At 51.3% G+C, this 27,661-nt stretch overlaps 1 pseudogene; it reads left to right on the top strand.

The window, feature by feature from the left end:
• Positions 1 to 27,403, top strand: LOC140659668 (uncharacterized; annotated as a pseudogene).
• The last annotated feature ends 258 nt before the right edge of the window (positions 27,404 to 27,661 follow it).

Genomic DNA, 27,661 nt, shown 5'->3' with positions numbered 1-27,661 from the left:
ATGTATGCTGGGAGCAGCGCCATTAGGTTGAAGCGAGAGCACCAGGTAGGCAGCACAGGTGGCCAGAAAGAGCTAAAGGGCCATGATGCAGCCATCATCACCTGCAGCTGGCTGTCTCCTGCAGCCATCGTCTTTGCCTGGCAGTATTGTCAGAATCTGCTGGCTTTTGGAAATGGTATAGACCAGACTTCCAAGCTGGAAGGTATAAAACATCAGCTTACCTGTGGGATAATAGCTGGAGGTGACTTAGAGATTAAACTTATATTCACACTTTTAGGTAAGGTAAGGTACAGCATTGAAGAAGATTCCCGGGTGGAATGCGGCTGACATGCAAGGCCATTCCATGGAAGTTCCCTAGGCCTGTAATCTTAGACGTTGGTGACGCCAGGGGAGCTTGGTGTACTGACTCTAAGAAGGTACTGTTCGGAGGGTGGAGCGGTGTGGAGACGCCGTGGCCAGGCTCTGCGATTAAATGGGAACTCAAAGGTACTGTGTGTGACCAGTAAGCTGCACATTTGCTATCCTGGGCCAACAGTCTGTCATGTTTCTGACAAAATGCTGTCCTTTGATGAACTTTGCTCATTATAACATCATTATAATACCAAAACACACCTACATGCCAAAAGCTACCCGCTTCCAAGGTGCGACCACCCCTCACTGAGCTTGCGCTTTGAATTTTTCCTAGCCTATACCTTTAAAAGCGAAGCGAGAAAACTTTACACCAATCCTAAACAAAGATGTATGACTAGAGTCACTCAAGCTCCACCCAAAAGGTAAACGATAGTATAAAATGGCTTAAGAGAAAGCGAATGTTAGGGAAGACACCATCGCGTACCACTCTGACCTCTGGGATCAGTCGGCGAGCTGAGCCTCTCTTCCCCCCCGTCGGGACGCCTTTGGGTAAGATTCGAACACTTGGTTATTCCAAGTGCCTCCCCGGGAAACTTAGAAATCTCTCTAGAGTTGCCTTATCATCTTTAACGCGTTTATAGCCGGCCGTGTCACTCATACTCTTGGTATTTGCACGTGCTTTGCAGACAGTAAATTTATCACCGGTAATCCAAAGGATCTGTGTATCTGTTGCTCTAATAAACCGCACTCTTTATTAATGTGGCCGTGATAGTTCATGCAACACGACTAGACTGGGGGTGCAGCGCGTTTAAATTAACGCTGTCGCCTTTACTCTGATGAATGGCTGCATATGCAGTCCTTAGAAAATAACCGTTGACCAAGTCTGAGACTAGGACTGGACTTAGCCGCACCTAGACTCCTCTCTGAGAAGGAGTTTAGAAAGCAAGGGGGTCCTGTCTGAACCTCGTGACTCAACGGGAGGGTTCCCCCCGCCTCAGCCACTCCTCAGACTCCTACACGACAGTGTTGTTGACATGAAGTACCGTGCAAACAGTCTACCATCTCTTTGAGTGCATCAGCCAGGCTTTCGTCAATCACTAAATGACACTGCTCACCACAAGGGCTGTTTCCCTGCCAAGCATCACCTCATTGCATCCAACCGCTTTACGCACTGAAGTAGGTGACACTTTGATGGTTTTTTTTTTCCATGTCTATTTTCACTTTCTTCAGCGAGCCAAGTTGTTTTTGCTCAACCTTCCCTGAAAATTTCCAGCACTGGACTAGATTCTGATAGAATTTTAGTTGGCAAGGTGGCAGTTCTGGAAAATGCAGTGTTTTTGCATGAAAACACATAGTCTGGGCTATGTACGTTTGTCGTGAAGGAGCTGTCTGGTCCCAGGCAACCCAGCAGGGCCTTACACATCCCTTGCAAGTTAACAGTGCCAGTGCCTTTGGGCAGCCCAGGGTATGAGTGCAGTATACAGCAGATGCTCTTAAACTTTCAGCCCACAGCACAGGAGCTCTTTCTCCTCTAGCTGATTCAGTAGTGGCACTGTCTGGCTCTGCAGAGAACTCCAGAAAAAGGACTCTAACTGCATTTTGTCCCGCTTTCAGGTTTCCCACCAGCAAGAGTTGGCTAGCAGTGGCCTGGAGCAGTTGCACCAGGAGTCCTCTCGCCAAGGGCACGCACTGGCCGAGGCGTCCAAAGAGAAGGAACTGCTGGCGCATGAGAAGGCTGCCCTGGAGGTGCAACTGGCAGCCATGGAGTGGGACAGACAAGGCCTTTCAGAGCAGCTGGCAGAGGCCAGGTAAAGGCAGGGAGGAGACCCTAGGCAGGACATTACTTAATGTCTGTAATTATAAAGGTGGTAATGGTTACACGAGGATTTATTGCATCCTGTGTGCTTTTCAGTTGTTTTCACCTTCCATGGACAGAAAATGGAAGAATCTCAAGAAAAAAAAAACAAACCAACAGTATACCATGATTTGAATGTTATTTTTCTGACAGCTAAAGCTAGCAAAGCTCTCCTGAGCCTTGGGCTCATGTTTATGGCCCCTTGCACATTCCTGTGTGAAGGCCAAAGCAATCCAACTTGGCTCTGAATTGAGTAATAATTAAAACATGCAGACATTTACTGAAACCTGAAGTTTCTCTCTGGTTTTGGTTCTGCTTTGGACAAGTTCTGCTTTTCCAAAAAAAAAAAAAAAAAAAAAAAGAAAAAAGAAAACAAAAAGAAAAAAAGTGCCGAGATGTTTGTCCTCCTCTTAGGTGTTTTTTAGAAGACTCCTGAACTTGCAGAGCTGTACAAATGATGTTTTAGAGATTGTTTGTCAAGCTTCTTGACTTTTACACTTTACCACTCCAGAGTATGGTGTTAGCAAGGCTGATGAACAGCAATTTGACTCAGTGTGTTTCTTGAGAGCTGCTTGCTTCTTCTGAGCTCCAGCTTCTCTTATTTGATCCAGCTGAATTATGTTTGGTCAGCTGTTGGTCTGTTATTAAATTATTAAATGTTCAGCTCCTTTTTTTTTTTTTTAACATATTTACTTTGGACTGCCAGTCTCTGGCATAATTAGAAATATGTGCTTGTTCTCCATCTTGAAGATACATCCTCCATTGTCCATCGAAGTAGGGAAGTCCTTCTGTTGTGGGTTTTATTGCTGTACCACTCAGGTGCCCCTTTACCTTGAAGGATTCAAGGGTAATATCAATTCAATATCCTGATTGCATCCCTGCACTAGTGAGGCAGTGCTGTGTATTGTAGGCACCTGGCACACCGGACGCTGTGCTGGGTCAGGGAGGTAACTGCAGCTCCTGGTTCCAGAAGCCTGTGTGTCATACGCAGCAGCAGTTGGTTGAAGTCTACGGATGCAACAATTTGCCTCTGCGGTACTACAACTTCCCTTTTCAAGAGCGACGAGTCATTTGGCTCCTGCCCACTTAGTTAGCAGCACTGAAATAAAGGTAGCAAGTTTTTCTCTTGAACTTCCAACAGTTTAAACTGAAGGATACCTGTCTCTCCTTTCAGGCAGGGCTTGTTCAGATAAAATCTACTTCTGATTTCTTACAAATGCTGCTACAAGCATGAGATTTTGCTGTATCATCTGCTGTCTTTCTTTAGTCCCTTTGAAACGTAGGGAGTCTGGAAAATGACCTACCTATACCTGCACTAGGAACAGCATTAAAAAGTCACAAGTCAGCCAGGGAAATACTCTTACTCTGTCCCCCTGCAGAGCAACTTGGAAGTGCTGATGAGATACGGGCTGTGAGCAGAGGCTGGGCTTTTGCTTGCTGGCACAGGCTTTGTGGGCACAGCTACCTGCACGTCATAGATCAGACAACAGCGATTTAAGATGTGGCTACTGAGATCAAATTTGGCTGGCCTTCCTGTGTTAGGCTAGGTCATAAGGAAAGCCGGGGCATTCCCTTGGAGGGGCCTGCGTTGCTATTTTAAATGGTAGAAATAAATTTTCTGTATACAAGTTTCCATGCAACCCATTTTCCGTACTCAGGTGTAGGGATCTTGAACAACTCCTTACTGGAATAACTCCCTGTGGGTGTCAGGAGCAGGAAACTAATTTCTCTCCATATTCACAACTTGCAGGTCAGCGAAGGAGACCCTGGAATCCAGCCTGTTTGAGGCTCAGCAGCACTTATCTCAGCTGGAGATCGCCAGGAGTCAGCTTGAAATCCAACTTTGCACAGTCACACAGTCCAAGGAGGTGATACGAGGTGAGAGCCTCATGTGCTTTGTTTCTGATGATCCCCCTGCCTAGGCAAGGTGGTATAAAAACAGCTCTCTGTCCGCAGTTCTTCTGAGGAGCGAAGGAGCTGGAGGCAGATCCCTGCTACACTGAAATTCAAATGGCTTAAGGTCAGTAACTCAGAACCACTATTTGTGTAGACTCTGAATCTTGCTATTTGTTGTGTTTGCAGGGGAAGTGAAGTGCCTTCAATGTGAGCTGGAAGCAGAGAGATCTCTAATGAGGCAGGAATGGGAAAACATGGCGCAACAGCTCTTGCAGACAGAACGGCAGTATGACAATACCCTCAGACTTCGGCAAACTGAAGTGGAAATAAACAAGCTGCTGCAAGACCTGGTAGGAAACAATATGCCTCTGAATTCTTCAAGCAAGCTTTGTGGGCTGGCTTTAGAAGAATAATAGCCTGAGTGTATGAAATGGCAGCAATCATCTGTCATAGGCCACATGTTCCTAGGCCAGGCAGCAGAGCCGATGGCTCGTACTTGAAGGCACGTGAAGACCCACAGGACTGTGCTGGGACGGTAAATACAGGCACAGATTCAGTGTGGGCCTAAGACGAGGTCAACAGAGGGTTGGGTGGTCCCCACCCAAAGCATGGCAGCAAAGGGGTAGGATCTTACCAGACTCCCGTCTACCATGAAGTAGACTCCTAACATTGCTGCCAACTGCAGTCACAGAAACTTTGTTCCTTCCTTTCTGCCCTTTCACGGTTGACAGAGGTATTACCTTTGGGCTTGAAGCATTTGGAACAGGCCCCTTGATCCTGGTACTTCAGTTCGTGGCCTGTCTTGTGGCTAGGGCATCAGGATCAGGGTGCTGGTCTCTTCCTCACCCTGCAGTCCATCTGCAGCTTTTCATTGATGAAAAGGGAGGTGAGCTTTGAACCTAGAGCCTCTGAGAATAGAGAGAAATCCTGAGCAGAGAGGTGCTAGGAAACAGGCAGCCATCAGAGAGGGGAAGGTAACATCTCCTTTTCTTCCACCTGCTGACCCTCCTTTTAAGTTCCTTGATAGGACATGATTTATGGAGGCACAAAGCCACTACTGTGCCCTGTTGAGGTGGGGAGTTGTGGGAGGGATGAAGCTTCACATTTCTTTGAGGAGCTTGGCTGGGACTCCATCTTGAAGTCTTTTCCTCCCCTCATCAGGCAAGCAAGCGGGAAGGGCACCATTCAGAGCTGCAGAGGATGCTGGAGCAATGGGAAAAGGAGAAGGCAGAGACCGAAGGGGAGCACGAGAAGAAGCTGTTTGATATGAAGCAGAAAGTTGCTACCATGCAAGCTCAACAAGAGGAGGAACGAACCAGAGTCGAAAATGCCAAGCAAGAGGTAAAGACTGTGAAAGGAGAATTTGTGTGGTTTTTTTACTCTTCTGGGCTCCTTATTGATCCTTACATGACTAAGAGTTATTGAAGATTCAGTCACAGATGGACCATGTTTATACTGCCAATCTCACCTAGGAATCTGTGCCTCCAGGTGGGCAGATAATGACCTAGGAGACCAGCAGCATAGTGCTTTGAGAACATGTGAGCCCATCAGTCTTTGAGTCTTGTCACACGAATTTTGTATGGGAAGTTTAAACCCCTCTTCTCTTTATTTCTGTGCAGGTCCTGCTAGAAAAGGAGCATGAGAAGAATGCTTTATCAGAGACACTACTGCAAACTCAGGGAGAGCTAACAGAAGCCTGGCAGCAGCTAGAGCAGCTCAGGCAGAAGGTGGAAGAGCAGCAAGAGAATGGGCAGGTGAGTCTGACTAGTAGGGTAGGTAGAAGGAACAGGCCGTTGGCAATTGGACATAAGCTGAGAGAGTAGTCATATAAAACTCAGTTATGATTCAGGATGCTTATTTTCCTCACTTCCAAAGATTTCTGCCCTTGAAGCTTTAGTCAAAGTAATTTTCAAACGTGTCTCTATTTACATTGCATGGTTTGGGCAATTATTTGTGTCCAAATCCATATTTAGATTTCTCAATGTCTGGATCTGGAAAAGGGGGTGAGAAGACAAAGTTTGCTAACAATAGAAAGCTCTTCAACATTGCCCATCTGAGAGCAGACAGTGGGGGAAAAAGTAGAGAAATTTGAGAAATAAAAATGCTGATCCAGATAAATATGTATGCCTGCAAGGGGAAAACTAGTCCTGATTTCAAACACAGAAGGACAGACTGTGATCTGACCGTTACTCCTTCAAGAGGCGATAGTGGGGTTCTAGAGGATGGTACCATGAAAACCCTAGACAGTAGAGGTCCAAAAAACACCGAAACAACCACAAAAATGGGAAATCAAATGCTGGGGTTGTTCTCTCTTCCCTTCCTTCCTAATAGAGAGAACATCATCATGCCACTGCCTAAATCATGCTTAGTCTGGAGTTCAAATCCTGGCTGCAGTTCTGGCAGCTCCTCCACAAAAGAACACACTACAGCAAGAAGAGGTTCAGAGAAGGGCAAAAAGGAAGATCGGACTGGCTGAGTAAGCTGGGAAAGGCACAACCTAAAGGGTGGCACAGGAAAGGTCTACAGCATCCCGAGAGGCAGGGAGAGAGGGGGCAGCCCTTGACTGCCACTGAAGCAGGAGTTCAAATCTACTACGAAAAGCAAACATATATAGATGGAATTACTGCATCTTTTTCTTGCTGTTTTTGCAGCATGAACAGGACAGATTGCAAGCAATTAAAGAAAAACTGGTATGGGAGATGAAACTTCTTCAGGAATCAGTCACAGCCTCTGAAACCCGAGCAAATACAGCAATGAATCACTGCCTTGAACAAAAACTTCAAACTACATTGTCTATCTTAAAAATTAAGAATGAGGAAGTGGAAACGCAGTGGGAGAAAATCCAAATGCTCCAGAAAGAGGCAGCAGAGGGAAAAGCTTTGCAGGAGAATCTCACTCATATGAAAGTCTCATATGCCATCCTGTCAGAGAGGGAGGGAGAAATTAAGTTATACCAGGAACAGATGAGAATGCTGGAAAACCAGAAAGAAATGCATAAAAGTACTCTCAATCAGGTTATTAAGGACATAACAGAGAAAAACCAGAAGATGGAATCCCAGCAAGAACAGATATGGGACCTGGAGAAGCAGCAAGGAAAACAAAGGATTGCTGTAAGCAAAATGAACAAAGACCTGGAAGAGAGAGACCGGGAGGTCAGATCCCAGGAGGAACAGATACAGGAGCTGGAGAAGCAGTAATAAATGCAGAGGACTGCTGTCAGCAAGGTGAGCAAAGAGCCGGAGGAGAGAGACCAGGAGGTCAAATTCCAGGAGGGGAAAATAATGATTCTAGAATAACACGGCACATCTCAAGTGAGAAATCTGCTTGTGGATCTTGATCATATGAAAGGAAACTTGAAGGAGGAAAACTTAGAACTTATGTCTTTGACTCAGCAGATCCAAGAACTGGAAAAGGATAGAGAACAGGTGAAATCTCTGCACACAAGCCTTGAACACCTGAGGGCAGTTCTTAAGAGAGAGTGAGTGTGATTCTCAAAAGGATCAGTTAAGACCCTTGCAGCAGTACAAGGAACAGCAAGAGGGGCACCTGCAAGAGCTTCGTGGTAAAAGATAGAAAAGATGACACTTTCTTTTTCTGAAAAAGACCAAGAGCTTGAGTCACAACAAAAGCAAATCCAAGAATCTGAAGAAGTCATGGGAATGCAGTTAAGGACTGTCTGTGACCAACTGAAGCAGACCTTAGAAACCTTAAAAGAAAAGGGCAGACTTATGGACATCCAAAAGCAACAAACACGGAACTATGAGGAAAAACCAGAAGAACAGATGAATGTCTTACACAGAGACTTAGAATATACTAAAGCAATCCTGAAAGAAAAGGATGTCATGATTGAATCTCAGAAGAAACTGATTGAGACCTTCCGAAAACAAGAACAAGACTCTGAACAGCAGAAGGCAATTCTGCAGCATCTCCAAGTGGCATTAAAGGAACAAGAGCAAGAAATTGTATCCCTCAGAAAGCAATATGAAGCACACAAAGAAAAGGAGGAAAGGCGTGAAGCTGAGCAAACAAATCTTCAAGCAACAAAACTGACTCTGAAAGAGAGATAAAAAAATATAGAGGCTCTGGAGGAGGCTATCTCGAAGCTTCAACAGCAAAAGGAGGAGGCAGCGATGCAGACTAAAGCTATACTGCAAAAACTAGAGTATGCTAAATCTTCTCTAGAAGCTAGAGATCAAGAGATAGTGTCTTTGCAAGAGCAGGTCCAGGACCTCTGAGAGCAGAAGGAGTTAGAAGGCAAGCAGGCCAAGAGTCTAGAGCAGGATCTAGACGAAATGAGCCAAACAGTGAAGAACCGTTTGGAGTTCCTCAGGCAGACAGAGCAAAAGAACATGTTCCAGCTTAATGAAGAAAGCATGAAAGTAGCACTAACATCATGCCAGAAGCAAGTGAATCTGCTTGAAGAAGTGGTGAGGAAGAGAGATGAAGACAATGAAACCCTTATGCAAAAACTCCAGCACCAAGAAGAACTGAAGACTTTGTGGAATCTCCAGCTTTAGGCTAACCAAGAAGACTGAAGAGGGTAGTCACCAGAGAGAGCAAGAGGAGCTCCTGGAAGAAGCCTTGCATGAGAGGGAACGAGAGACCAAGGCTCAAGGTGAGCAAAAAGAGCTAGAAGAGGAAATCAGAGGTCTTCGGGAAGATCTCCAGCATGTTCAGCAGACTCTGACAAAGGAGGATGAAGAGATCAAGTACTGGAGAGACAGAGTCAGGTATTTAGAGAAGACTCTGACAGGGAGAGAACAAGAGCTGAGGAGGCAGAGTGAACTCCTGAGACAATTAACATCAGTTTTGTGATGGAAAGATGAAGGGGACAGCCTACAGAAACAAATCCAGACACTCCAAAAATGGGAGGAAGAGGAAGCAGAGAAGAGGAAAGTTCTCTAGGAGAGAGACCGTCTCTTGCAAAGGCAGAAGAAACTAACCCAACAACTGGAAGATGAGAGGAAAGCAAAGGCGGAAGAATTGGAGCGTGTGATTGCTATTTTGAAGCAGACTGAAAGCGGAGAAATCGAATGGAAGGAGAAGGCACAAGCACTGACTCTTGCCCTTACCAAGAGTGAAATGGCCAATGGGACCCTGAGGGAAGAAAGAGCCATCCTGCAGGGTATGGTTCCAGAGAGGGGCACGGACCGGTTGCATCATCAGATAGGCACTGTGACCGATCATCAGTCAACTAAAATGTCTACAAAGGCTTCTGAAGATGTTTCCCATAAAGATATGAGAATATATATTCCCATAAATACATGACCTGCTTGGCCAAAGAAGCTATGAGTGCAGCCAGCAGGCTTGCCTGTCTGTGTAGCTCCAGACAGAGACCATTCACCTGCTAGAATGTTTTCTGTCAAGCCCAGAACTACCGAAAGAACTATGGAGCTTGCTGTTAAAATTAAGTCAAGTCCAAAAGTTGGGGATGGGTAATTGGTTCCCTCCTATCTAGGCAAGCTTAGCCAACATGTCGTGATTAGGATTTGGCAGGGAAAGGAAAGGGCACAGTTGACCAAACTAATGTACTAAACTTAGTTGAATTTTGTAACGATGGCTGAACCGTAGCTACACTGATGGTGCTTAGAGGATGCTTTCAGAGATTCAGATTTCTGAGGTACAGCTTTTCCAGTGTATTAAAAATAATGGAATTCATACCATTGCCTCATCAGGTTAAAGGCTTCATTGCGCGTTCAGGATGTACTTGTGCTGTAGTCCAAAAAGCATGAAGGCAAATTTGTGTGGATTTCTCCAAGGTGATCTGGAGGAGGACCCCTAGGAAGAGAGTGTGTTGTTTGGGCCTGTGGACCAGGAGGAGAAGAAGGGACTTAGCGCTGTCCATTCCTGAGTCCGGTCACTCTCCCCGATGTGTTGATTCTGGCCCTTCTAACCTTTATGTGGCACCAGCTCACATAATCTCCACATAATAGCCTCACCCAGCAGGCTATTGCAGAAGGGGAGGAACTATCATGGCTCTCAGAGAAGAGACTCCTGTTGCAGCGGCTGGAACATCTGCAGCGAGCAGTTGCAAGGCTAGAACATGAGAAGACTGAGCTGAAGCAACTCAATGCTGAGCTCAGGAGGACTCCTGAGTAGGTAAAACAGGCATTCACTGCCTCTGCACAGTCTCATGGTCGTCTGGAATGCAACACGGTTCCACAGACAGCACTTTGGAGTCCTCTGCTTGTTTCCTTCCCTCTCCCACTTTCCCCTGTGGATACACACGTTTGTATTTTCTCTCTCTCCTGGCACCCCATTGCCTTCACAAATGCACATTCACTCCGGTACCACCCTTCTTGCCCCAGTGTCCCTATACACACATATTTGACTCTCTTGTGTCAGGAAGTGTTTCCTCTTGCTCTTTCCCTTCCATAGTCTACACAGAGTGCTTTTTGCCCCCAATGTTCTCTGGTGCAATTAACGGTCTCTAAGCAGACATCTCCTTGCCATGATGTCCAGAGGCCCGTATTTGGTGGCAGGTTTCTGTGACTCTTTCTCCTGTCCAACGTGCAGGTGGAACGTGAACAGAGGAGACTAAAGAGTTATTATAGTGGTTGGTCGCCGCCAGATGCATGTGGATTTTCTCTCTCTGACCAGCACAAGATGCCTGCTTCTAGCCAGGTGAGAACAGAATCTTACTTGGTGGGAGGAGGCTCTGGCCATACAGAGGAATGATGGCAAATCCCAGAGGCAGCAGCTCCTCAGTATAGACCTAATCATAGTCACATATAGACCATGGCCCTGGCGAAACTGGAGAGCAAAAATAAATTCTTGCGTGTTCTTCACAGCAGGAGTCTCACACTCGCTGCAGTCGTCGATCAGCTGAATTACAGAACCAGGTGAGGAGTAGGAAAGCTCTCATCAAAAGCTGCTGTGGCTGTACTGATGGGCACAACGTTGCACGATGCTACAGCCCGAGTTTGGTTTGGCTGTCAGGAAGCAAGTACACCGGGCAGTGTCGGACACACCTGTTGGCCACGGCCTAACAACATCATTCACCTAGGTCTAGTCTCTAACTTGCCTAAAGGTCAGGCAGGGTGGGAGAGGGATTGGAGGAAGTTCAGAAAACTGGAACTTGCCTGAAAATAGAGAATATTCTAAGGATGTTCCCCTTGAGTCTTACTCATCTTGTTGACTGTTTCCTTTTTCCCTTGACTCCATTGACAGTGGAGCTTGTGTCATATCAGAGCTCCAGGGATGTGAGGCAGTGCCAGAGCTTATAGCCTTCAGGCAAGCGTTAGTGTTGTATTGCTATGCTGCGCTAATCATGATCCCGATATCGGACTGAGTCAGAGACCTAAGCACTGTACGGACATTTGTTTTATCAGTGTAAGAGCGTACATTCCAGCTACTGAACCCTGTTGCATCCTTTGACAGTGGTATCGGCAGTAGCAGCAGTCGCCAGACTTCTCTTCCGTGTACTTTTATGGGTCTGGTACACCCTGGTCTCCCTGAGGAGGTGAATCTTCACAGGCGTTCAGGGCAAAATGCACGTAAGATTTACGTGAGTGAAGTACATGACGCTTAGCTCTGGCAAGTGAGCCGAGAATACTGCTGAAGCCATCAAGTTACATCTTAAGGATGTTTTCACCAGGAAGCCTCCGTGCCTGAAGGTCCGTTGCTACAGGTAACTCACTGAACCCCCTTCCCCTTGTGGCTGTTGTGTGTGCCTGCGCTGTGGACCTGCTTCCGCAGTTCAGCAGGAAAATGCAGGTGCTCTGCTCAAAGAATAGTCCCCAGGTGTCTCGTTAAGGCACTCCTCTGGGTCTGGGCAACAGCGGAACTGGAATTCGACCTCCCACTTCCTGGGAGATGCTCCCAGATGGCCACTTCTCCCACTCATACCTCTGGGTTACCTACCAGGGCGTGGGAAGGTTTTTCGGGCTTCCAGGCCCAGTTTCACAAAGGTGCCCTTATTATTTCAGAGAGGTCAGCTCTGTCCCTCTCTTCAGTGGTGGTGTTCCCTAGCCTATGCGTATTGTTTGTTGTGAAGTGCCTTTGATGTCTTCCTTTCCGTGTGCGCTACCGGCTCCTAATTCAGCACTGCGCATTCCCCTTCCGGAGCTGGCTGCCCGAGTTTCACATCTAGTCTGCTCTAGATGCTTAGCAGACTAGGGTCCCACTTTTATCTGGGTTGGCTTGATGTTGACAGACTTGGGTATTGTAATTCAAATGTAGCAGGCTCCATAAGCCCTAAAACTCCTTTAGGAATTGCTTCTGTATTTGAGTTCACTCGCCACAAAAGAATATTTTCATATTCCTAGCTTGAGGTTGGGGGTTGCGTTCCCATGTGGAACACAGCCCTTAGCAAAGCACATGTCGCTTTGAAAACAGAGGAAAAACTCTGACCTGAGCTGGTTTCCCCAGAACAGCAAAGTGCTGTGGCTGCACTGTGCACTGCACTGCAAACCTAACAGGAGGCCATTTCCTCTCATCCTATTACTTGTTGCTTGGGAAAAGAGACCGACACCCACCTCGATACAAGCTCCTTTCAGGTAGCTGTAGAGAGCGAGAAGGTCTCCCTCAGCCTCCTTTTCTCCAGGCTAAACAAAACCCCAGTTCCCTCAGCTGCTCCTCATAAGTCTCGTTCTCTAGACCCTTCACCAGCTTCGTTGCTCTTCGTGGGACACGCTCCAGCACCCACATGTCTTTCTTGTAGTGAGGGGCCCCAAACTGCCCACAGTATTTGAGGTGCGGCCTCACCAGTGCCGACTACAGGGGCATGTCCCAGATATGGCAGTTGGAAAGATTTCCAACAGCTTTCTGTTTACACCTAAAGAATGCTGGAATTTCCTGACTAGAACTGCATCACTCTCTGTCACTGATGTAGCTGAAACATTCATCACCGAGAAAGTAAAACAAGCTTCCAGAAATCACAGAACGTTTCCAAACGGTTCAGCTACTCTCAATGTAACAGCTTCCTGCCTGTTAGTTCTCTCTCCCTCCTCTTTCATACGTTGGGTACAAGACTTTCCAAAGTTCTTCTTCGGGTAAGACAGACTTCTAAACTCCAGATTAATATTCCCACAATTACTCTTGCCTTCAGCAGTGAAACGATGAAAGAGCTTGCAGTTTACTCAGGGAGGAGATGTGTATGAATTTCCAATCCAATAATCACAGGATCACAGGATGATTCAGGCTGGCAGGGACCCCAGGAGGCCTCTAGCCCAATCTTCAGCTCCGAGCAGCTGTGGTCAGCTATGGGATCAGTCCAGGTTGCTCAAGGCTCTACCCAGCGGGGTCTTCCAAACTGTCAAGGGTGGACTCTGCACAACCTCTCTGAGCAACCTGTTCTACTGCATGATTGCCATCACGGTTCAGGTTTATTTCCTCCTTAAATCCAGTCTGAACCTCTCTTGTTCCAGCTTGTTTCCAGCTCTCGGATCTGCTGAGTCAGTCCAGGGCTCTTTCTCCTTAGACCAAGAAGCTCTGCACGAATACTTGTTCTCGCCGCTCCTGGGATAGACAGTGGTGTCTCCCCCTGGGGACCGCTCTGCCACATGTCGTTTGGGTCTCGTCTGCCCGGAGGTGGGAGACGGGTATATTGCGGAGGCCCAGAATCGTGTACGTGAGCAGGTGCAAGCAGCCTGTTCCAGGGCTCACCCAAAGGGGAGCCGTGGGAGCAATCCCCTCTCTAACGGGATTGAGAGGGAGGGGATCGATCCCCTCTCTGAACGGGATTGAGAGGGAGGGGATCGGAACAGGGATCAGTCCCCTCTCACTACCCTGCTGTGGTGCAGGCTCAGTCCTTGACCCTCTGACACGCAGCATCCCCCAGGGAAGGGAGGCCTTCGGTCCCTCAAGAAGACAAGTCAAATAGTCGGCAGGGAGGCAGAGCCCTCCCTCTGCCTTGCTGTATGCCCAGGGAACTCCTTTTATCCTCTTTTCCCCTCAAGACTGGCTGGAGTGGCCTCCCACCCTGTCCTCTACAGCTGAAAGCTGGGGAGGTACGGAGCAGAACTGGCAGCTTGGGTCTGGGGGCCAAGTCAGTGCAATTTCCTGAGTGGAGGCTGCTTTGCCTGTGACAGGGCAATGGTCTAAAAACGGTCTGCAAAAGCCAGTGCAGCAGCAGCCCACGGGCGGCCCAGCTCCAGCCCTGCCATCTGAAGGCCAAAGCTGGGAAAAAGAGGTACAAGGAGGAAGAAGGGGCAGCAGGTCAGCACCTAGTCGAGGCCTCCTGCTCAAAGCAGGGTCAGCGAGAGCACGTGGCCCACGTGCGTGTCCAGACGGGCGTCCAGGTGGGCCCCGGGGTGGCAGGGCAGCAGCCGGGTGGCGGGGTGGCAACACGATGATGCACCAGTGCGGTGGCACGGCAACGTGACGATACGACAATGTGGTGGCGCGGCAACGTGACGACGCAACAGTGCGGTGGTGCAGCAACGTGATGATGCAACAACGTGTGATCGCTCTATATAGCTGCTCGCTGGGCGGCTGGCCGCGGTGGCTGCAGCTGCCTGCCTCTGGAGCGAGTGGGTCTGTGGGTGCCAGCACAGGGTCACAGCTCCAGGAGAGCTCTTGGAAGGAGACATGAAGCACCGTCTCACTGCTCGTGTCCAAAACGTAGATGCACTGCCGAGCACTGTGGGGAAGAGGGGAGAGGTGAGCAACGGGGCGATGGAGAGGGCGCAGCCCGGGAGCCTGGGACACGCAGGGCTGCTCTGGGGCCTCGGGACGTGCCGGGGGAGCTGGGAGGGATCCAAAGGTGGTCGGGCCGGGGAGAGTTTGCAGGAGTCCTGCCTCTCTGCCCAGCCTGGCTTACGGCTAAGCAGGTGGGAGGGGTTGCTGTGAAAGGACACGGACGTGGGATGAGGAAGGGATAGGAGTTGTGGGGACGGGGGCGAGGAAGCAGAGAGCAGCTTTTGACTGGGCCGCTCTTGGCGGTCCCTTTGGTTGGAGTCTTCCAGGAGCCTTTCTAGCAACTGCCGTGCAGGAGGCTTATGGAGAGAGTGCCTGAGTGCCCATGAGTGTCTCCCTCTTTCTAGCTCGGGAACAGGAGACAGCCACTGGCAGAAGGAGGTACTGGGCTGCTGGACCTCCCACTTGGGGTCAAGATCCCTCTGCTGCCCGGCTCCAAGCCTGTCTTCTGCAGGACACAGCTGGGGGAAAAGGTAAAGGAAGTGGAAAGGGGTAGAAAAGCTCTCTTCTTTTACGGGGTCCCTGTCATTCAGAGAAGTCCCTGTGGCCACCTGCTCTACAGTGGGCGCTGCAGCCCTTCAATGTGGCAGCGCTGGGGAGTAGAGGAAAGCTCCTGGCTCTCTGGTGCGGAGACAAAAAGGAGGACTTGTCAGTTTTCTGGACTGGTTTCTGGCACCGTGCAAGCGTGCGGCAGGGCCCCTGCCTGCAGCAGGCGGCAGTGTGTCCGCGTGCCGGGGCAATGTGCCCTTCCCACTCATCCAGCAATGTTGAGCCAGGCTCCGGGGCACTCCTGAGGGGGAGTCCAACCTTCTCCTGCTTGCCTTGTTGGCGTACTTGAAAAGCTCGGGCTTCTCTGCTTGGGGAATGCACGCAGTGTCCTCCTTCTGCTCCAGCTTGTGGTGTATTTTTCGCAAGGCAGAGAGTGCCTGGAGGCAGAGTAGGTTGACACCCCCCTTGGGCCTGCCTAACCTGGAGGAGACTGTTTTCAGTGCATTATCCGTTTGCTGCGTTTGAACTGCCGGGCTTGAACTTTTCACTCTGAAGGCTCATTTCTGTTGTGGCAAGGTCTGCAGTTCTTCCCAGTGGCCTAAGATGCCTACTTTGCTGGTGGGGTTTGTCTTCTCTCCCCCAGCCCAGCCCAGCCCAGCCCAGCCCAGCCCAGCCCAGCCCAGCCTGGCCCTGCAGCCTGGCTGTGGTGTTCTCTGTGCCTTCAGAAGGATGGAGAAGAGTGTTAGTCTTCAAACTACCTTTACCTTTTCACAAGTACTGCTTGGCACCTCTTTTCTGCTCTCTCCTACCCCCTTCATACTCTGGAATGTCTCTCTCTCAGCTTCTCCAGCCCTCTGGTTATTTCAATCTGGGAGATCCGTGCTGCCGCCTACTGAGCACAGAATACAACAGCCTGCATGACCCGCATCTGCGGGCCTACCACAAACGCAAGGACAACCTGCAGAGGCTGAAGAGAGAGGGTTACATCACCAGTGACAGCAAAGTAGGTTTGCATGTCGGGCTGATAAAAACAGCCCTCATCAAGCGGGGTTCCCAGAGCGCTTGCCACAGCCGCCTGTTGCTGGCGGAGGGCACAGGGCTGTGGGGCTGGTTTCCCTGGGAGCAGAAGTAGTGCCAGCGTCCCTCTGGCAATTCCCAGTCCTGCTCTTCTCAGGCTGCCCCGCGCTGCCTGAGTGTTGAGGAGGCAGCCGGTGCGAGGCCTGGTGCCGGGGTGAGGAGCAGTGCTCAGCCCTGGCAGGCGGGGAGCCAGGGGCGCTGCCACCGGGGAGGGGAGGGTGTGCAGAGGAGCAGCTCCCCTCCCGCTGGGCTTGGGCTGTTTTGGGGAAGGCAGTCTATGTAGCTGGCTTGACAGTTCTTGGGGGACTTCTCCCCTCGTCTCTCCATAGGTGGTTTGCACTCTGAAGGAGTTCAATGACTACAGGCAGTATCTGACCACGCGCAAGCTGGAGGCAGAGAAAATGTTCATGCGAGAGGAGGTAGGCAAAGTGGAGCGTTGGTGGACACCGGTCAGTGGCACGGTGCCGAAGGCCGGGGCTTTACTTGCGGCATCTCGGGGAGGGGCGGTGGTCAATGCAGAAGAGGTGAGGGCTGTGCTGCTGGGCCGGGCGCTGTGGCAGGGAGAGGACTACTGGGCTGCGAGCTGCGCTAGCGCAGGGTGCAGGGGTTGGCATGGGCAGGAAAGTCACGTGCAAGCACGCAGAGTCCCGAGAGAAGCATTTCTCTTCTGCCCTCCTCGTGTGGCTGAAGCAGAGCGCTGTCCTGGGCCCGCGGGATGCCTCAGCACTCAGGGGCGTGAGCGCTTGTCCAGGCAACAGCAAGCCACAACCCGGTGTCACCTTTCAGAAAAAGCTTCGGCAAGACCTGGCCAAGTTAGAGGATGCCTCCGAACTGCCGGGAGGGACTGATGTTTCTCGCCTGCGAAAGTGGCTACTGCAGGAGCAAAGAAAGAGTTTGCCAGGTGGAGAGAGGAAGAGGAGGCAGAGGTAAGAAAAGGCCAAGTAACGCTTGCTCTTGAAGGGGGCCCGTGGCTCCTCAGAGAGGTCCTGGGAGCCTCGTGTTCCAGTAAACAAACAAAGCCCAGCGGCGGAAGGAGCCGGTGCCAGCTGCGAACACGTTGGCGCAGTCTGTGTTTGGAGCCTTGGACAGGCAGCTGGAAGCTGCTGCGGGGACTACTGGAGCAAAGCAACCCGGAGCGGGATGACGGGAGTGGTGGAGCGGAAAATGGCCTGGGCAAGATGGACAGAGCGGCTCCTTCTCAGCTGCTTTCCTTTCTCTTAACAGGCATCTCACTGTGATCAAGAAGCGGATTGAAAGACTGGAGGCTCTTGAAAAAGCGCAACGCCTCCTCCAGCAGGCCGAGTGCCAACATCAGCAGCAGCTGGGAAAGAGGAGACAGCCAGGCAGCCAGAGCAGCTCTGAAAAGTCCGCTCTCAAAGGGAGGCCGGTGAGTAGGAGCTGGGTGGATGCTGGGGGCTGCCTCTGCTGTGTGGCAGCTTGTTGGCACCCTGGCCTCAGGAGAGGCCAGGGTACCAACGCCCAGCCGCTCGGGGCTTGCGAGCGGTGCTTGGTGTCGCGGATGGAGCGATGCACTTCACTCGTAAGAGAGAAGCAAAAATATTGATATAAAACAGTGAGTTAACAAGGTTCAATGGTAAATGCAACAGTGGTTTAACAATATTCGATGGCAGGGTACACTTGATTATTTACTGCACAGAGGACAGGACGAAACTGTCAGGGAGACCCTCCCGTGAGTCATGAGATTCAGAAGGACCCCCTTGCTTTCTAAACTCCTTCTCAGAGGGGAGTCTAGGTGTGGCTAGGTCCAATCCTAGTCCCAGACTTGGCCAGCGGTTTATGTCTAAAGGATTATATATGCGCAATCAATCCTTTATATCACTTAGCTAAGCTTTCAAAGCTTAGCATGCTATTAGTCACTTACCGAGGACCTGTTGCGGCAAGGAATCTCTCAGCCTCGAGGAGTAACCTTGAGAGGCGTCCCTACTCAAGGGGAGATCCTGGCGTGCAGCCTGCTGCCGTGCAGGAGAGCTCAAAGGGCTCTTGGGCTGCTCACTATTTATGGGGGTAAGATGATTGCCTCACAGTCATATTTGCATACCGACCACAGATTTTAGTTTCTTCACTGTGGTTAGGTGGGCGCATCGCACAATAGCTCTTGGCTATTGTGTTGCTATCTGTCTCCCGAAGCCACTTTGAGCCAGATGCAGCCATCACGACCAGACGCATCCATTACGACCGCCACTGGTGGTTATTGCTTGAGCAGGGTTATGGGAGACAAAGGTCGGGTGGGGGTGGGGGGGGAGAGCACACCGTCACACTTGGTTGCTGAGGAGGTGGTGCCTGGCTGGTGTGCGACGTGTCCTCGTTTGAGGGTGGCTGTCAGAGACCAAGAAGCGGGCACTTTCCTTCCTGTGTCTCTCGGACACCAGGCACTAGCCCTTACTGACGCAAAAGTGTGCCCGGGCACTCTCAGTGGCCACTTCTGCGCACAGACTCGCACGTTTAGCACGGACCTGTGAGCTGCACTAAATGGCCGCACGGTCCATGGTGCTGCTTTCGTGTCTGGTTGAAAAACTCTGGTTTTCATCCAAAGACTTCTGCACCAAAGCTGCAGCGTCCCTGAACCTGAGAGTGCTGGTGCTTGGCCATTCATGGGTTCACTTTCTCTTCAAGGAAGTCTTCAGCTAGCTTAGCAGAGAGCCTGCTGTTGCCCAGTTCTCTTTAGGGGGAGACCTGTTACACATTGCCCGGCTCCATCCCCTGCAACAGCCTCTCGGGAGGGGTTTCCGGACAGTGTGGGGTGGTATCTATGCCAGGGTGAAGGGTTAAGCTCCTTCTGCCGTGGCAGTCAGGCTGCCAGGCTGCAAAAGAGCAAGTGACGGGAGAGGACAGTTTCAGGCTGCCGCCTGTCTCTGTTCTTGACTCGTGACTTCCTCCCCACTTTGCATGAGGCTGGCAGCCCGTGGTGGACTTTCAGACTGCCTCCTGTCCCGAGGACATTTCCTTGGGCTGGCGAAAAAGGATCGTTTCCTTTTCTGCTCTCAAAACAACTGTTCTTGGCGTTTGGCCTTGAAAAGGGGCAAACGGGCCACCCCGATGCAGGGCAGCAGTGCCCTGAGAGCGGCTGGGACCTGTGGCAGAAGAGACTGGAGCCAAGAGCCTGGTGCAGTACCTTCCACGGCTTTCCCTCCGCTATTCGATCCTGCCCAGTGCCTCCCGCGGCTGGAGCCAACGAGCCCATTGGAAGTACCAGCCCCTGCAGGGGCCCGCTGTGCCCTGGGGCCTGTCCTCCGGCCACGATCAGCGGTACCCAGGCAGCCACTAGCTTCCAGTTCAGGGCCCGTGGCACCTGGTTCACCGTGCTGAGGTCCAGGGGAGCTACGGCGCCCTTTGCTCTAAGCAAAATGGCACCCGCTTGATTCTGAGAGGTGCCCACGCCACTTGGCTCCTGGCCGCGGGAGATGAGAAACCTTGTGCGCCAGGTGGCCTACAGAGAAAGCAGAGTTTTTCAAGCTTGACTGCTAGGGACTCGTCTGGGCAGGGGTCTTGTGAGGAGGAAAAGGAAAGCAAACGGAGGTGAAGGAACACATTCACTCATCAACTGCTCCTCATTTCAGTCTCCCAAGCGTGCTGCAGAAGAAGCGCCTAACAGCAGACAGCCTACGCTGCTGCGGGCTACGCTGGCAGAAGACCCGGAGCTTAAAGAGATGGCTGAGACCGTGGTCCAGGACGTGCTGGAGCGGGTGAAGGCGCTGGATCAGTCCGTCCACGTCTTAAGGAGGGCTCCCCATGAGGTCAGCAGAAGGTTGTTTGCCAGTGCCAGAGGGGGAGAGCCTTTGGACACTTCTCCTGTGGATCGCCGGGACGAAATTAGACTGGTGGCTCGAGAGCTTGTGGCGACCGTCTTGGAGAGCTTTGGGGAGCATTTGGTATCCAGCATGTCTGATGCAGCTGAGCCAGGGCGGGCAGCCAGGCAGAAGCTATCAGAGCTCATTGCTGGAAGAGCCACCCGAGCAGGCAAATCCAGAGAAGAGAGATGGAGGGAGGCGGAACTAGCAGCTTCCAACAGAGCATCTTCGCAGTCTTCTGTTGACAAAATGACCCAAGAGGCTGTTGAGAGTGTGAGCTCCACCTTGTCATCCTTTGTAGCTTCTCGGTTTCAACAGGACTTTCACTGTCAGTTTTCGGAGATCCTGAAGCTTCAGGGCGTAACAGAAGGACAAAGATCACCCAGAGCATCGCAACAGCCGATCCCAGAAGCAAGCGAGAGAGCAAAGTTGCCCGTGTTGCAAGCACTGCAAAACGCTGCTGATGTCTCACGAGTGAGTCGTGAGCTTGCCAAGGAGAGCATCCAAAAGCCATCTCCAGAGTTCAGCAGCTGGATGCAGAATTGATTGGGTATGCCAGAACCATTGTCCTTGAAGTTCTGGAAACCACGAAGAAGAAGTTAGAGGAAGAAAGGAAGTCCAAGCAAAAATCAGAGGAGCTTCAACCAAGGAAGGTCTTGCCATCTCTCAGCCTCCCTGCAATAGTCACGCCTTCAGAGGAAGCAGGACAATTCAAAGAGGAGAGCTCACGTACTCTCCTCCCATCTCTCCTCCGAGGCGCTGAGCAAGATGCCCGCCGGCCAACAGAAGGCCTTCAGAAGTCCCAGGATTATACCTCTGGAGCCACAGCAAGGTCTTCAGTGCCCACGTGGGAAACTCTGCGTATACTCAGGCCAGGGAGCACCGCAGGCACCCTCGCCTCCACGGGCCCGCAGTTTCCAAGACAGCCCATGCCTCCAGCGGGTCCAAAGCCCCCCACCCAGGCAGGAGCCCGGCGCAGACCAGTGCGTTTAAAGCTTTTCCTGCAGGAGCCCATGCAGCCCGAGTCATTAAAGAGGGCGGTAGCTGGGAGCCTTGCGGAGCGTGTCCTGAGGAGGTGTGCGGCTCCAGGGCCACAGACTCCCCGGGCAGCTCCCCAGGCAGAGAATAAAGAGTTTGCTCCCAAGGGCTTGCTCGTGCCTACATTTGTTCAATGCCAGGCCATACTGTGTCTGGGCATTTTCCCTGCAATGTTTTCCTTCGTCTTCCTCCCTCCTACAGCCTCGGTCAGGCTAAGACCCAGTTTTACGGGGCACCTTAAGTAGGGAAGAGAAAAGTAGCCAGCGGTTTTGGCTTGTTTAGAAAGCTTTGCAGCCAGGCTGAGGGGCTGGTCCAGCTCTGTAAAGCTATACTCTCTAAAGCCTTATGCGAGTCCCATATGTTGGTGCTGTTGAAGGCTGCGCCTTGTTCTGTGCATTTATTCTCTTGCCGCCCTCAGGACCTCCTGATGGGCCTTTGGGATCCCAGCCAGGGCCCTCGGTGGGCCTTTCGGTGTCCCGCCAAGGGATCGGCCTTCAGCTTTTCATCTTTCCCGGAGGACTCCTCTTCTCCTCTTGCCTCCTCAAGGCGTCTCTGTTTGCCTTTCCATGTCCCCTAGGGACCGGCGTGGGCCTTTTGGGGCAACCGAGGGGCCACCAAACGGCCTTTCGGTGCCTCCCAAGGCACCTCCCTCTTCTCTTTTTTGTGCTTCCTAGGGCCCTCCGTTTGCCTTCTGGTGCGTCCCAGAGCTCTAGATGTGCCGTTTGGTGCGGCCCGGAGCCCTCTGCGTGCCTTTCGGTGCCCAGCCCGAGCCCCCTGCTACAGACTGAGTGGTGAAGCCTCCACTACTTTATTTTCAGTAGTTCCTGAATAGCCTGTAACCCAGTTCCTGTTCAGATCATGTGAGGACCCGTCTATACATAGTTCAGGACTGGGATCTGGAAATGGCCCATCCATTAACTATTTTTGAGCCTGTTCAGCTTCACGGGTTGGTACCACACAATCGTGACGTGGAGTTTTTTCCCCAGGTGCGGGGAGCAGAGCAGCAGGGTTCAGTGTATTACATCACTTAATTCTTATGTTTGCTGCTGTTAAGCGAATCAGCTCATAGTGATGTATTTGCTGTGGTGACATTGCCTGGGTAAGGTGCTGTGACAGCAGCATTTCAATTTCATGTGGTACTGGGACCAGTAGAGGGGATCCGAACACTACGTCTTCACTCTGTTCAACTAGGAGTGCTGCGGCAGCTATCGGTAGGGACGCAAGCAAAGAGCCCAAGCCCAGCACATTTCACAGTGGTGCCGATACAGTCAACAAGACGTCGTTACGATATAGGGAAGCTTCACTTTATCTAATATGAAAGAAAGTGAGACAGGGTTTCTTTCACACGTAGTGCTATCTGCTCATCCTAAGACAGCGATGGCAAGCAGAATGATCAGACAGACCGAGACAGCCATGCCCGGCCTATGGCCACCACGTACCCCAAATCAGTATTGCCAACGGGCTCAAAGTCCAGTGGGTCCCTGAAGTCAGAGAAACGAGCTTTCAGAATTGCTTTTGAGTATTTAGCAAGTCAAGTCAGTCCTGACCACAGGCCTGCTCAGCCACTGCAGAATGCGGATTTCTGTGCCTCTGCAGAAGACAAGCACGGCAAGAAAAGCAGGACGACCTTACAGCAGTGCCGCGACCACCGTCGGGCACGGGGCCGGGCAGGGCACGGCACGGCCTGCCCCGACCCTCCGCCCAGGCCTGGCACCCTCCCCGCTGCCAGCGCTCCGGCGCCCCGGGAGCACCCGGCCAGAGCTGCCTGCCTCTGCCCGGGGCCGCCCGAACCCCCCCACCGGCTCGACTCCTGCCTCTGGGACAGCCCCCCGCTCCTGCGGCCAAACAAAGGCGTTTGCAAGCCCGGCATCTCGGTTTAAGCACGGAAAAGAGCGACCGAGAGAGGGGCGCGGGAGGGGGACGGCGGCAGGGCTCGGCGCCCAGGGAGGGCCCCGCGTTCGCCCCCCGAGATCGCCGCCGCCGAGTCCCCCCTCAGCGCGGCGCGGGCGGCCCGGGCGCCCCGCCACTGCGCCCCGTCCCTGGGCAGCTCCCCCCGGGCAGGCGCCCTCGCTTCTCACTTTTGCCTATAGCTTCCGCACCAGCACCGCTTGCCGGTGCTGCGCCTCACTGCGCGGGGCGGGGAGAGCCGGGCTCGCTCGGGGCCGCTCTGTGGCAGCGGGTCCCTTCTCGCTCCTCGCTGACGGTGCCGCGCCGGGCTGCGGTGCTGCCGCGGCGGAGAGGCTGCCCGGCAGCCGTTTGCTCCAGCGAGTTCTGCTCAGAGACCGTTAACGGCCCCGCAGAAGGTTGGGGGCAAAAACCGCTCCCTGTGGAATCTGGGAGAGGAGGAGCGGGCGGAAACGGTCCCTGACACCACAGCGTCGGGTGGGGGGGTATGGGGACACTGGGGCGAGAAGGGGGGGACCCCAGCGACAGTAGGAAAGGTCCATCGCACGGGGAAGGCAACTGAACAGCTAGAGCTTTCTAGTAAAAGCTCAGACTTCAGCCCTTGACTGCCACTGCAGCAGGAGTTCCAGTCGAGTACGAAAAGCAAACATACCTAGATGGAATTACTGAATCTTTTTCTCCCCGTTTTGCAGCATGAACGGGACAGACTGCAAGCAGTTAGAGAAAAACCGGTATGGGAGAGAAAACTTCAAATTTACAGGACAGCGTACTCTGCAAATTAAGCTTTATTTCCTGAGCTCATGAAGAAACACAACAAACAAACGGGACAAACGGGGCTCAGTCCCCTTTGCCCAGACTAGTCTATTACGTGAATTCACTTATTCACCACTCCGGTCATGACGTTTCATAACTTACAACCTCTAACACTTAATTCGTGCACTTATGAGCAAAAAAAAAAAAAAAAAAAAAAAAAAAAATTAGTTGCCTGGTGAGAGTGCTCATCCTTCCTCCTCCGTCACGGTGCGGGTGTCCCCTGTATCACTCTGGGAAGCACAAAAGCCTCAGCAGTCCAGCTGCTGTTGGATCCGCTTCAAAGGCTTTTTGGGTAATGTTGCATTAAGAGTTACTGTCGTGTAGGAGTCTGAGGAGTGGCTGAGGCGGGGGGAACCCTCCCGTTGAGTCACGAGGTTCAGACAGGACCCCCTTGCTTTCTAAACTCCTTCTCAGAGAGGAGTCTAGGTGCGGCTAAGTCCAGTCCTAGTCTCAGACTTGGTCAACGGTTATTTTCTAAGGACTGCATATGCAGCCATTCATCAGAGTAAAGGCGACAGCGTTAATTTAAACGCGCTGCACCCCCAGTCTAGTCGTGTTGCATGAACTATCACGGCCACATTAATAAAGAGTGCGGTTTATTAGAGCAACAGATACACAGATCCTTTGGATTACCGGTGATAAATTTACTGTCTGCAAAGCACGTGCAAATACCAAGAGTATGAGTGACACGGCCGGCTATAAACGCGTTAAAGATGATAAGGCAACTCTAGAGAGATTTCTAAGTTTCCCGGGGAGGCACTTGGAATAACCAAGTGTTCGAATCTTACCCAAAGGCGTCCCGACGGGGGGGAAGAGAGGCTCAGCTCGCCGACTGATCCCAGAGGTCAGAGTGGTACGCGATGGTGTCTTCCCTAACATTCGCTTTCTCTTAAGCCATTTTATACTATCGTTTACCTTTTGGGTGGAGCTTGAGTGACTCTAGTCATACATCTTTGTTTAGGATTGGTGTAAAGTTTTCTCGCTTCGCTTTTAAAGGTATAGGCTAGGAAAAATTCAAAGCGCAAGCTCAGTGAGGGGTGGTCGCACCTTGGAAGCGGGTAGCTTTTGGCATGTAGGTGTGTTTTGGTATTATAATGATGTTATAATGAGCAAAGTTCATCAAAGGACAGCATTTTGTCAGAAACATGACAGACTGTTGGCCCAGGATAGCAAATGTGCAGCTTACTGGTCACACACAGTACCTTTGAGTTCCCATTTAATCGCAGAGCCTGGCCACGGCGTCTCCACACCGCTCCACCCTCCGAACAGTACCTTCTTAGAGTCAGTACACCAAGCTCCCCTGGCGTCACCGACGTCTAAGATTACAGGCCTAGGGAACTTCCATGGAATGGCCTTGCATGTCAGCCGCATTCCACCCGGGAATCTTCTTCAATGCTGTACCTTACCTTACCTAAAAGTGTGAATATAAGTTTAATCTCTAAGTCACCTCCAGCTATTATCCCACAGGTAAGCTGATGTTTTATACCTTCCAGCTTGGAAGTCTGGTCTATACCATTTCCAAAAGCCAGCAGATTCTGACAATACTGCCAGGCAAAGACGATGGCTGCAGGAGACAGCCAGCTGCAGGTGATGATGGCTGCATCATGGCCCTTTAGCTCTTTCTGGCCACCTGTGCTGCCTACCTGGTGCTCTCGCTTCAACCTAATGGCGCTGCTCCCAGCATACATCAGGCCTTAGCATGAGCTGGGTTAGCCAAAATGTGAGCAGGAGTTGAGTGAACCGTCACACTCCACCCCTTGGTATAGACCAAACATCTGGCAAACCCCTTGCCTTGGTGAGCGGAGGTACTGTTAGTCCTCCTGCCTCGCCTCCAGGGATGTGAGGCAGTGCCAGAGCTTATAGCCTTCAGGCAAGCGTTAGTGTTGTATTGCTATGCTGCGCTAATCATGATCCCGATATCGGACTGAGTCAGAGACCTAAGCACTGTACGGACATTTGTTTTATCAGTGTAAGAGCGTACATTCCAGCTACTGAACCCTGTTGCATCCTTTGACAGTGGTATCGGCAGTAGCAGCAGTCGCCAGACTTCTCTTCCGTGTACTTTTATGGGTCTGGTACACCCTGGTCTCCCTGAGGAGGTGAATCTTCACAGGCGTTCAGGGCAAAATGCACGTGAGTGAAGTACATGACGCTTAGCTCTGGCAAGTGAGCCGAGAATACTGCTGAAGCCATCAAGTTACATCTTAAGGATGTTTTCACCAGGAAGCCTCCGTGCCTGAAGGTCCGTTGCTACAGGTAACTCACTGAACCCCCTTCCCCTTGTGGCTGTTGTGTGTGCCTGCGCTGTGGACCTGCTTCCGCAGTTCAGCAGGAAAATGCAGGTGCTCTGCTCAAAGAATAGTCCCCAGGTGTCTCGTTAAGGCACTCCTCTGGGTCTGGGCAACAGCGGAACTGGAATTCGACCTCCCACTTCCTGGGAGATGCTCCCAGATGGCCACTTCTCCCACTCATACCTCTGGGTTACCTACCAGGGCGTGGGAAGGTTTTTCGGGCTTCCAGGCCCAGTTTCACAAAGGTGCCCTTATTATTTCAGAGAGGTCAGCTCTGTCCCTCTCTTCAGTGGTGGTGTTCCCTAGCCTATGCGTATTGTTTGTTGTGAAGTGCCTTTGATGTCTTCCTTTCCGTGTGCATCTCCTCCACTCCAGAGCAGGCTGAGGGCAACCTGCCAGAGCTGCTGTGGCTGCACTGCACTGCAGACCTAACAGGAGGTGAGAGCAGCTGGGTCTCTCCCACCAAAAAGCCCAGCAGGCCCAACTCCGTGTTGCCAGGAAAGAGTAGAGTTGGAGGAGTTTCGAGGCCTCAGCAGCCCTTTAAGGCTCATTTTCCCCCCTGGGCATTGTTCACTCAGTTATGCTCTGCTCAGTTGTGAAATGCTCTAAAGTTAGGAAAAATGAGAATTTGCTTCCTTTTCCGGTGTTGGCTTTCAAGTTTTTAAACTAGATCATAACAGAACAGCTCTTCAGTACCTTGTATAACCAGTAGTCCTCATGCTGAGGAAAAAGCATGTGCAACTGAGGTGTCAGTAGCTCAAATCTCTCTCTGGAAAAAGAGTTGGGTTACCAAATCCTGTAGGAACCTCTCTCTTTAATATACCTGTCATGTCTCAGTGCTGTAGGTGTGAGTGGTATGCCAGCAAGCAACTCAAATTGTTGATAATCCGAGTTCAGGTCAGGGCGACTCTGGGAACCTGTTACTTCCCATTCCACAAGGACAAAGAGTTTGTCAGGGCTGTAGTTAGAAGGTGCGTCTTCCCTGACAGCCGGTACCGTGGAGCTACGGATGGTCCTAAGAGCGTGGGCTTGTCTGAGCTCGGCCTTTTGCCTCTTTCAGGTGTCCCTTCTGCAGATGCGGCTGGTGCAAGAACAAAAATATAAGCAGGACTATATAGAGTGCTGTGCAAAGACCAGCCAGGAGCTGTCAGCCCTTCACCAAGAGCTGTCTCACTCCCTAGCAGCTGTGCAGGGAGCCCAAAGCTGCTGTTCTGGAGGCACAGACCCGGAAGCTGGGTTAGCCTCTGAACCTTCTTTTCCTGTAAAGGAACAGCTGCAGCATCACATGGTTCCTGTCTTGTGCCCTTCCCAGAAATGTACATGTTTTGCTGTGAGAAATGGGGGTGCATTTGTTCTGTTTGCATTTGGAAGCATCTCCTAGTGTCAGTGATTTTTTAGGGTTTTTTTAATAAAAGAAATTTTGCAGGACTGCACTATTTCAGGAAGAAAAAGCAAGTGGTAGGTAAATATGTGGCTAAGGAAAATATTATGCTAGTTCT

This window comes from Ciconia boyciana, chromosome 14 (assembly GCF_034638445.1).
Source record: "Ciconia boyciana chromosome 14, ASM3463844v1, whole genome shotgun sequence".
In the NCBI taxonomy this organism is placed as follows: Eukaryota; Metazoa; Chordata; class Aves; order Ciconiiformes; family Ciconiidae; genus Ciconia; species Ciconia boyciana.
Note: the sequence above shows the minus strand (reverse complement) of the source record. Positions and strands in the feature narration are given on the sequence as shown.